The 11,003-nt window shown below is 61.9% G+C and overlaps 1 pseudogene; it reads left to right on the top strand.

The window, feature by feature from the left end:
* The first annotated feature begins 2,168 nt into the window (after window positions 1-2,168).
* LOC144486853 (maestro heat-like repeat-containing protein family member 1 pseudogene) lies at window positions 2,169-7,130 on the top strand (annotated as a pseudogene).
* The last annotated feature ends 3,873 nt before the right edge of the window (window positions 7,131-11,003 follow it).

Below are 11,003 nucleotides of genomic sequence, written 5' to 3'. Positions count from 1 at the left end.
GCACCCGCATCCCTCCAACTTCACAAGCCATGACCTCACACTGAGGCACAAGGTCACACAGGGGGGTGGGGGTGTGTGTGTGTGGCATGGCGGTGAGGGGGGGTTTGGGAGGGGCAAGGGAGGGGGAAGCCTGAGGCTGAGCGGGGGAGGGGAAGAAGTGAGGGGGAACCTTTGGCCGGGAAGTGGGTGAAGATACGTGTAGGAAGTGGGGGGTAGTTATGACCCGCCAGTGACCAGCGGCAAGGAGAACCCTTGGAAGACTGTTTAAATAGAGACATTTGGAAGGGTTGCGGGGGTGGTGGGGGGCGGGAGGGAGAAAGGGGTGGGTGGGGGGGGGGGGGGGGGGGTGGGGTGGGTTGGGTTGGTGGGGGGTGCCTCTGGGAGTGGCCTGGAACGGATCGGGAATTAGCCCTCTCTCAGTTACCAGAGCGCAGAAACCCATTAGCCAGGTCGGCGGGAACACTGAGCAACGCGGCTTGGGAAGCGGACGGAATCGACAGGAGAGAGGGAGAGACGCAGGCGACGCACGAGCTCCCCCCCGCACCCTCCCGGCTGGCGCAGAGGTCATCTCTGAAGAGTCAAGGCCCCGGAAGTAGGCCGCAGGGTCTGGGTGTCGGAGTTCAGAGAGAGAGAGAGAGAGCGAGAAGGAGGTCGAGACTGAGGGAGATTATGGAGTAGGCCTCGGGGCCTGAGTGTCTAAATTCAGCGAGAGAGCGAGAGAGAAGGAGGCCGAGACTGAGGGAGATTACGAAGTAGGCCACAGGGCCTGAGTGTCTGAGTTTAACAAGAGAGAGAAAGGGAAGGAGGTCGAGATTGAGGGAGATTACGGAGTAGGCCTCAGGGCCTGAGTGTCTAAATTCAGTAAGAAAGAGAGTGAGAAGGAGATCGCAACTGAGTGAGGTTACAGAGTAGACCCCACGGCCTGATTGTCTGAGTTCAGCAAGAAAGAGAGCGAGAAGGAGGTCAAGACTGAGGGAGATTATGGAGTTGGCCTCAAGGCCTGAGTGTCTAAATTCAGCGAGAGAGTAAGAGACAAGGAGGTCGAGACTGAGGGAGATTGCGGAGTAGGCTGCAGGGCCTGAGTGTCTGAGTTCAGAGAGAAAGAGAGCGAGAAGGAGATCGAGACTGAAGGAGATTGCGGAATAGGCCTCAGGGCCTGAGTGTCTAAGTTCAGCGAAGGAGCGAGAGAGAAGAAGGTCGAGACTGAGGGAGATTACGGAGTAGGCCGCAGGGCCTGCGTGTCTAAGTTCAGCAAGAAGGAGAGCAAGAAGAAGGTCGTGACTGAACGAGGTTGCAGAGTAGGCCTCAGGGCCTGAGTGTCTGAGTTTAACAAGGGAGAGTGACAGAGGTCAAGACTGAGTGAGGTTAGCAACACCTCCTGAAGACTAACCGCCGCGAGAGGAAAAGTTCGTTCCTCTCCCCCCCAACCGCCTCCCCCGCACCCCCCCCGCCCCCCCAACCCCACCGGGCCAGTCAAGTGGGGAGGGCCAGGGCCCGTCATTGTCGGCCAACTACCCTGGACTGAGGCGAGGAGCAGCAGGGGGAATGAGGGAGTGAGAAGGGAGGGGCAGCAGCACCCCCAGGCCGGGGAAGCCTGCCGAGGGAAGAGCGAGACCCAGGAGAGGAGTAAGAGCGAGGATTGACGAAGCCCTCTCTCCCCTCCCCCCTACCGACCCCCCCCCCCCCCCCCACCCTCTGACCGGGCACCACCAGCCGACCCCCCCACCCCCCCACCCCCACCCTCGGACCGGGCACCACCAGCCGATGTGGGAAAGCTCCCTGAAGGCCAAGGCCTAAGTGAGAGGAAGATTGTGCAACCCCTACGGGAGTGGGGACGGGCGGGGGAGTCCTTTCCAAGATAGCTGCTTGAGACACATGAGGCAATTGGTAGACTAGGCTGAGAAAGATGGGGGGAGAATTGAGGAGGGGAAGGGTAGATTAGATTGAGAAAGGGAGGGAATCTAGAAGGGGAGGGATAGATTAGATTGAGAAGGGGGGAATCTAGAAGGGGAGGGATAGATTAGATTGAGAAGGGGGGAATCTAGAAGGGGAGGGATAGATTAGATTGAGAAGGGGGGGGATCTAGGAGGGGACGTGTGGAGGGGGAAGGGGAAAAGGGGTAAGATTAGCCAAAGTTTGAGAAGGGGGAGAGGGTCTGGTGGGGTAAGATGGCAGTGTGCAGTGTGGAGAACTCCCTTGAGGCCCTCCAGGATGCGGCCTGCGATAAGGATGAGGCAGTGCGCCAACAGATTGTGCTGTCCCTGCACAGGCTGGGCCTCCAGCACACCCAGCTGGTGTTAGAATCCTGTCACAACTACCTGATCAAGCACAGCCAGCTGGAGGAGGGACATCGCACGGCCATCTTGCGGAGCATGGAGCTGGTAGTCAAGGACGTCGGAGGCCAGCTCGACCAGCTGCTGGCCAGGAAGCTGATCGCCACGGCGACCCAGGAGTTGGTCAAGCCCGACGAGGCCCTGGGCGAGGCCTCGAAGGCGGCCTATGGTGACCTGCTGGTGGGCCTGGGTGCCAGCTTCGTGGAGGAGGTGCTGGAGGAGACGCTGCAAGGCTTCAAGGCCGGGGTGCTGCCCGAGCCCTCGGTGGTGCGGGCGGTGGCCCGCTTGGCCGTGGCCAACGCCCAGGGCATGGCGCCCTACCTGCCCGCCATCTTTGAAGCCGTCATCCCCATGTTGGGCTTGGCCAAGACCGAGAGAATGAAGGCGGCCTTGGCCGAAGTGCTGGGCCTTCTAAGTCGCAGTGTCCTCAAGCAACAGGAGGCCGTGAAGGAGCCGGCGCTGAGGAGGGAGGCCTTCTTCACGGAGATCCACGCTGCCTACGAGACCCTCTTCAATGGCTGGCTCCAGCTGAAGGACCCCAAGGTGAGGGTGGAGGTTCTGGCAGCACTGGGCGACTTGGCACCCGTCATGGCCCCGGCCAAGCTGCGGGAGGAGGCGCCCAAGCTCCTGCCCGTCGTCGCCATCTTCTACAAGAAGCACCACGATCCCTTTCACGTCACCCGCTGCCTGCGCCAAGTGCTGGAGGCGGCCACCAAGATGGACGCCCGGGCCCTGGAGCCGCAGCTGGACGGCCTGCTGCACACCCTCCACCACCAGGCCTGCCTGCCGCCGGACGCCGAGAGCGGGCAGGCCGCCGGCCACCAGGGCGAGCTGCTGGCCTGCTTCGCCGCGCTGGCACGGGTGTCCGCCGATGCCCTCCTCAAGTTCCTGGTGCACAAGCTGGCCAACAGCGAGCGGGGCCGCCTGGGCACCCTGACCGTCCTGCGCCACCTGGTGGCCACGCTAGCCCCCGAGCTGCTGGAGGGCCGGCGGGCAGTGTTGCTGGCCGGCATGCGGGCCCCGCTCCAGGACCCTAGCAACCGCACCAAGCGGATGGTGCTGGAGGTGGTGGCCAGCATGGCTTCCCGGGCCTTCCTGGAGCTGGAGGGCGGGGCGGCCATGGTGGAGTTTGTGGTGTGCCAGTGTAGCCTGCCCGATGCCCGGCGTCCCGCCGTCCCGGCAAAGCCCGGCGACATCTCCGACACCGAACTCAAGGCCGCCGCCCAGGCCTTGATGGGGCAAATGGTGAGCATGGACAAGATGTTGCCCGTTCTTTGGCCCTCCCTGCTGGAATTCGTCACCCCGGTGCAGTACACCCACGCCCTGGCCGTGGTCTGCCGCAGCCTGGAGATCCTGGCCTCCAAGCAGCGGAGCGCGGGGATGGACCTCTTTGAGCTCAACTATGATACCCGGCCCAGCCTGCCCTCCCCCCAGGCCCTGGTGGCCCGCCTCTTGGTGGTGGCCTCCTTGCCCAACGAGGGGCAGGGCCGTGGGGTGCCCGCCCTCAGGCTCCTGCTGGCCCTCAGCCCCACCCTCCACGCCCGGCTGGAGAAGCTGTGGGCGACGGAATTGCCCCCGTTGCTAGGTTACCTGGCGGACCACGGGCCCGAGATGGCGACGCAGCAGCAGTGGGAAAAGAACCTCTTGCTGCTGCTTTTCCGCACGGTGGAGGCGGTGGCCGACGAGCGCTGGACGGGCCGGCTGGGCGAAGAGATGGCCAACCACGTCAACGCCTGGCACAGCGCCGCCCTGGTGTCCTACCCCCACGTCTCACGGGAGAAGCAGTTCCTCTACAAGTGCCTGGGCATCGTCCTCCAGCACACCAACAACCCTGAGTCCATCCACCAGCAACTCCAAGAGATGCTCTTCAGCGTCCAACACAGCGAGGCTCTGGAGCGCGAGGGGGCGGCCATTGGCGTGGGTTTCTGCGCCATGACCCACTTCAACAAAACCCTGGCCCGCCTGGAGGAACTCGTCAAGCTGGATGCCCTGAAGAAGACGGTGAACTTCTTCAACGCCCTGATGGAGAAGGTGGACGGCGATCTTGAGAAGGTAAAAAGCACCCTTATTCTCTGCTATGGCTACGTGGCCCTGTACGCCCCCGAGGACCTCCTCATGCCCAGGCTGGAGGCGGGCATCCTGCAGCACGTGGTCAACCTGTCCAACACCAAGGTGCTGGGCATCAAGATCGAGAGCAAGGACATGGTTCTCAGGCTGAGCCTGGTGAAGGCCGTCACCCTCATTGCCAAGGCCGTGCTGTCCAACAAGTGGCGCCACGCCTACCCCTTTGCCCGCAAGGGCGAGCTGCTGGCCAGCATGCAGAGCCTGGTGAAGGGCGAGCCGCGGGCGCAGTTGAAGGGCCCCGTGCGCCAACTGGCGTTGACGGCCTGCACCTTCCTGGTCAAGCTGGAGCCCCCCCTCAACCGGGCCTACATCACCGAGCTGATCAAGACCAGCCTGGACAGTGTGCTGGGCCTCCCTCCTCCTCCTCCGACGGAGGCCGAGAGGGGCCGCGAGGAGGGCGCGGAGGGCCCGGAGCGGGAGGACCTGCCCGCCCAGACGTTGGCCGCCCTGCAGGGCCTGCTGAACGAGATCCTGCTGCGGGTGCTGTCCCCCGACGGGCTGCAGGCCGTCTTCAAGCACGTGGAGGGCTGGATCATCTCCACCCGGGACCACGAGCGGGAGCGGGCGCTGGACATCACCGCCAAGATGGCCGCCCTCTACCTGGAGCGGATGGTGGCGCGCTCGGAGGGGGAGTTCGCCCACCTGGGCACCATCGTGGGCCGCCTGGTGCCGCGCTGCGCCGACCCGGTGCTGAGCGTGCGCCAACTGGCAATGGGCAGCATCCACACCCTCTTCTGCATCCACCTGCGCTACGCGGGGCGGGCAGAGGGCGAACGGGACGAGCTGGTGGAGCACCTGAAGGTAATCGGGGCGCGGTTGGACCAGACGGAGAGCCAGGTCTTGCTTCGGGTCTGCTCCGATCTGGCCAAGGTCGTCTCGCGGCGTCTGCCCCAGGAGCAAGTCAGCACCCTACTCTTTGTGCTCTTTGAGGGCCTGGATGATCACTACTACAGCTGCTCCAGCGCCGCCGCCATCGTCATGAACACCCTCATCCGCACGTGCGGCGCCGTGCTGGAGGGCCACGTCTCCGAGATCCTCAAGGCACTCCACATCCGCCTCCAGTGGATCACCAGCGAACAGGTCAAGCTCTCCATGATCCACTTCATCTGCGTGTTGGCCTCCCAGAACACGGCCGAGGTGGTGTCCTGCCTGCTCTGCTCGCCGCTGCCCTTCGACAGATATACCAGCGACATCTGGCGGGCGCTGGCCGGCGAACCTGCCCTGGCCGCCCGCGCCATGGAGCTGCTGCTGGAGGCGCTGGGCAAGCACCTGGCCCCCGGCGAGCGCTCCGCCGCGCTGGTCCACAAGAGCGGGGCCGTCTGCTCCGCCCTGGAGCCCCTGGCCATCGTCTGCGCCCTGAGCGAGATGCTGGCCAACCCCGAGTCAGCCGTCGCCGTCAGGAACCTCTTCCCCCAGCTCTTCAGCACCCTGCTCCTCCATGTTAGCTCCAGCGTGGGGGTGGAGTTCCCCAAGGAGCTGTTCACCGTGGGCAGCGCCAAGGACTGGAAGATCTCCCTGCGCGCCAAGCAGAGCACCTTCGATGTCTGCAACTACTCGATGGAGACCCTCAAGGCCGTGCTGAAGGCGGGCCGCGGCGAGGGCGTGGTGGCCGCCATGGAGGAAGCGGGCGGCTGGGCCCTCGCCCGCAGCTCGGAGGGGCACCACGAGGGCGTGGCCCTGCTGGCCCGCGCCACGGCCAAGCACGCCCGGGCCCAGCTGGCGGGCATCGCCCACCAGCTGACTGCCGCCCTGCCCGGCGCGCCCAAGTCCCAGCGGGTCACCCTGGCCGCCTTCCTGGGCGAGCTCCTGCGCCAGCCGGCGGTGGCCGAGCTGCAGCTGACGGACGTTCTCCTGGCCAGCCTGCTGGCCTGCGCCGGGGACGTGGTGCCCATCGTCCGGCTGCTGTGCGTGCGGGGCCTGGGCGGGGTGCTGACGGGCGACCCGCGGAGGGTGGGCCTCTACGCCGCCAAGCTGGCGGGCGCCATGGTCGCCGGCATCAGCGAGGGCGAGGACCCCCGGGACCTGGTGAAGCTGGAGGCCATGGACTGCCTGACCCGGCTGTTGGGCCTGCTGGAGGAGGGCAGTGTCCGCGGCCCGTTGGCCAACATCATCCTGGCCACCCAGCCCCTCTTCGAGAACGAGAACGAGCGGGTCCGGGCGGAGGCCTTCGCCCTCTTCGGGGGCCTGTCCCGCTTCGGGGGAGGGGAGCTACGGCAGGCCTACGTGGAGCAGGTCCACGCCAGCCTGGTCAGCCTCATCCTCCACGTGGACGATGGCAGCGCCCGCGTGGCCGAAGCCTGCCGGGCGGCGTTGCGGGCGTCCGGGCCCCTGGTCGGCTCCGAGAGCCTGTCGGCCCTGTTCCGCAGCGCGCTGGCCGAAGAGGAGCTGGACTACTGGGCCTTCCTCGACGACCTCACCCGCGCCGTCGCCTCCGAGTTCCCCGCCAAGGTCAACATCTACCTGGCGGTGGCTGTCACCTTCTTCAAGAGCCTCCTGCCCGACATCCGGGGCAACGCCGTCATTTTCACGGCCTCCCTGCTCCACAAGCTGCCCCGCAAGTACCACCAGGCCGTCTCCAGTGGCAACATCTGCCCGGACATCGTCGCCATGTTGCAGGACCCGGTGCCCGGCGTCCGCGTCAAGGTGGCCAAAGCCCTGAGCCTCCTGCACTGAAAGGGCGTCGAGGGCGGGTGGGGACGGGGAGAGGGAGGAGGATGAGCGAAGATTGGCCCACCTGACAGTCAAAGCCTTGACGTCCAATGGATGCCCAAGAGAGGTCAAAGGGCACAGAGGGGTCACCAGGAAGGGCAAAGTTCAGCATCATCGGGATTCACGGGTGTTGAAGATATTGGAGAAGATAGAGAGAAGAGTTTTCAGCGTGGAAGAGAAGCGGGGACAACTGCTTGACGTCAGTAACCGAGGCCTGGTACATGTTGGCACCTCACAATGCCCGCTGTGCCACAGCAGGGCAGACACGATGGCGTAGTGTTAATAAAAGCAATTTGCCAAGTTTATTACTGTGTATTCATTTGAAGGCAACCTTCACAATTCAACAGGGGGAATGAATAGGGCGTCCATTTGTGGATTCAAGTCACAATTGGGGCCGAAATCCAGACTGTTTGTCCAGGGTCAATGCTGAGGGAGTGCCGCACTGTCAGAGGGTCAGTACTGAGGGAGTGCCGCACTGTCAGAGGGTCAGTACTGAGGGAGTGCCGCACTGTCAGAGGGTCAGTACTGAGGGAGTGCCGCACTGTTGGAGGGTCAGTACTGAGGGAGTGCCGCACTGTCGCAGGGTCAGTGCTGAGGGAGTGCCGCACTGTGGGAGGGTCAGTGCTGAGGGAGTGCCGCACTGTCGGAGGGTCAGTGCTGAGGGTGTGCCACACTGTGGGAGGGTCAGTACAGAGGGAGTGCTGCACTGTCGGAGGGTCAGTGCTGGGGGAGTGCTGCACTGTCAGAGGGTCAGTACTGAGGGAGTGCCGCACTGTCAGAGGGTCAGTGCTGAGGGAGTGCCGCACTGTGGGAGGGTCAGTGCTGAGGGAGTGCCGCACTGTGGGAGTGTCAGTGCTGAGGGAGTGCCGCACTGTCAGAGGGTCAGTGCTGAGGGAGTGCCGCACTGTGGGAGTGTCAGTGCTGAGGGAGTGCCGCACTGTCACAGGGTCAGTGCTGAGGGAGTGCCGCACTGTGGGAGGGTCAGTGCTGAGGAAGTGCCGCACTGTCAGAGGGTCAGCGCTGAGGGAGTGCCGCACTGTCGGAGGGTCAGTGCTGAGGGAGTGCTGCACAGTCGGAGGGTCAGTGCTGAGGAAGTGCCGCACTGTCAGAGGGTCAGTGCTGAGGGAGTGCCACACTGTCGGAGGGTCAGTGCTGAGGGAGTGCCGCACTGTGGGAGGATCAGTGCTGAGGGAGTGCCACACTGTCGGAGGAGCAGTGCTGAGGGAGTGCCGCACTGTGGGAGTGTCAGTGCTGAGGGAGTGCTGCACTGTCACAGGGTCAGTGCTGAGGGAGTGCCACACTGTGGGAGGGTCAGTGCTGAGGGAGTGCCGCACTGTCACAGGGTCAGTGCTGAGGGAGTGCCGCACTGTCGGAGGGTCAGTGCTGAGGGAGTGCTGCACAGTCGGAGGGTCAGTACTGAGGGAGTGCTGCACTGTCGGAGGGTCAGTGCTGAGGGAGTGCTGCACAGTCGGAGGGTCAGTGCTGAGGGAGTGCCGGACTGTCAGAGGGTCAGTGCTGAGGGAGTGCCGCACTGTCGGAGTGTCAGTGCTGAGGGAGTGCCGCACTGTCGGAGGGTCAGTGCTGAGGGAGTGCCGCACTGTCAGCGGGTCAGTGCTGAGGGAGTGCCGCACTGTCACAGGGTCAGTCCTGAGGGAGTGCCGCTCTGTCGGAGGGTCAGCACTGAGGGAGTGCCGCACTGTCGGAGGGTCAGTGCTGAGGGAGTGCCGCACTGTCGGAGGGTCAGTGCTGAGGGAGTGCCGCACTGTCGGAGGGTCAGTGCTGAGGGAGTCCCGCATTATCAGAGGGTCAGTGCTGAGGGAGTGCCGCATTATCAGAGGGTCAGTGCTGGTGTCAATGTGATGTGGATACCGTGCCTGGTGTTGGGATAATAGGATGGTCACATATGTGCCCTGAAGCGAACGTTAACCCCAGCCACCGACGGGATCCTGTTGTGCAGCCTTTCAGTCCCGACCCACCAACCATCCAATTGGTTCATTGGAAAGTGACCAGGAGCAGTCAGTGGGGACACTAAGTGGTGGCACAGAGGGTTAGCACTGCTGTCTCACAGCGCCAGAGACCTGGGATCGATCCCAGCCTTGGGTCACTGTCTGTGCGGAGTCTACACATTCTCCCCGTGTCTGCGTGGGTTTCCTCCGAGTGCTCCGGTTTCTTCCCACAATCTGAAGATGTGCAGGTTAGATGGGTTTGCCATGCTAAATTGCCCCCTTAGTGTCCAAAGATGTGCAGGTTAGGTGGATTGGCCATGCTAAATTGCCCCCTTAGTGTCCAAAGATGTGCAGGTTAGGTGGATTGGCCATGCTAAATTGTCCCTTAGTGTCCAAAGATGTGTGGGTTCGGTGGATTGGCCATGCTAAATTGCCCCTTAGTGTACAAAGATGTGCGGGTTAGATGGACTGGCCATGCTAAATTGCCCCTTAGTGTCCAAAGATGTGCAGGTTAGGTGGATTGGCCATGCTAAATTGCCCCTTAGTGTCCAAGATGCGCAGGTTAGGGTGGATTGGCCATGCTAAATTGCCTCTTAGTGTCCAAAGATATGCAGGTTAGGTGGATTTGCCATGCTAAATTGCCCCTTAGTATCCAAAGATATGCAGGTTAGGTGGATTAGCCAAGCTAAATTGCCTCTTAGTGTCCAAAGATATGCAGGTTAGGTGGATTGGCCATGCTAAATTGCCCCCTTAGTGCCCAAAGATGTGCAGGTTAGGTGGATTGGCCATGCTAAATTGTCCCTTAGTGTCCAAAGATGTGTGGGTTCGGTGGATTGGCCATGCTAAATTGCCCCTTAGTGTACAAAGATGTGCGGGTTAGATGGACTGGCCATGCTAAATTGCCCCTTAGTGTCCAAAGATGTGCAGGTTAGGTGGATTGGCCATGCTAAATTGCCCCTTAGTGTCCAAGATGCGCAGGTTAGGGTGGATTGGCCATGCTAAATTGCCTCTTAGTGTCCAAAGATATGCAGGTTAGGTGGATTGGCCATGCTAAATTGCCCCTTAGTATCCAAAGATATGCAGGTTAGGTGGATTAGCCAAGCTAAATTGCCTCTTAGTGTCCAAAGATATGCAGGTTAGGTGGATTGGCCGTGCTAAATTGCCCCTTAGTGTCCAAAGATGTGCGGATTAGGTGGATTGGCCATGCTAAATTGTCCCTCAGTGTCCAAAGATGTGCAGGTTAGGTGGATTGGCCATGCTAAATTGTCCCTCAGTGTCCAAAGATGTGCAGGTTAGGTGGATTGGCCGTGCTAAATTGCCCCTTAGTGTTAGTGGGACTAGCAGGGGTAAACACATGGGGTTTTGGGGGTAGGGCCTGGGTGGGATTGTGGTCGGTGCAGACTCGATGGGCCAAATGGCCTCCTTCTGCACTGTGGGGATTCTATGATTCTACTAGTCCTCCCGCTACAGTCCAGAGGAGGGCTGTGGGCGTCGTATTGGTGGCAGCTCAGAGAGGGTTCACTGGGCTGATTCCTGGGATGAATGGCGGGGTTTGGTTTGCCTTCTGACGAAGGTTTGGAGCGGGTCGGGGCCTGGAAGCCATCGGAGTTTAGGAGAACGAGAGAGGATCTTATTGAAACATCTGAGATTCTGAGGTGGGGGCTCGACAGGGCGGATGCTGAGAGGATGTTCCCCCCCTCGTGTGGGGGCTGGGAAGCTCGAACATGGCGGGGGGACAGTTTCAGAATGAGGGGGTCTCCCTTTGAAGACGGAGATTGGGTCCAAGAGTCGCAAGTCTCTAGAATTCTCTTCCCCGGGGAGAGTTGTTGGCTGTACAATTGAACATTATTAAGGCTCATTTCGATTCATAAGTGTCAGAGGGTTCGGAGTG

This window comes from Mustelus asterias, unplaced genomic scaffold, assembly GCF_964213995.1.
Source record: "Mustelus asterias unplaced genomic scaffold, sMusAst1.hap1.1 HAP1_SCAFFOLD_494, whole genome shotgun sequence".
NCBI classification, from domain to species: Eukaryota; Metazoa; Chordata; class Chondrichthyes; order Carcharhiniformes; family Triakidae; genus Mustelus; species Mustelus asterias.
Note: the sequence above shows the minus strand (reverse complement) of the source record. Positions and strands in the feature narration are given on the sequence as shown.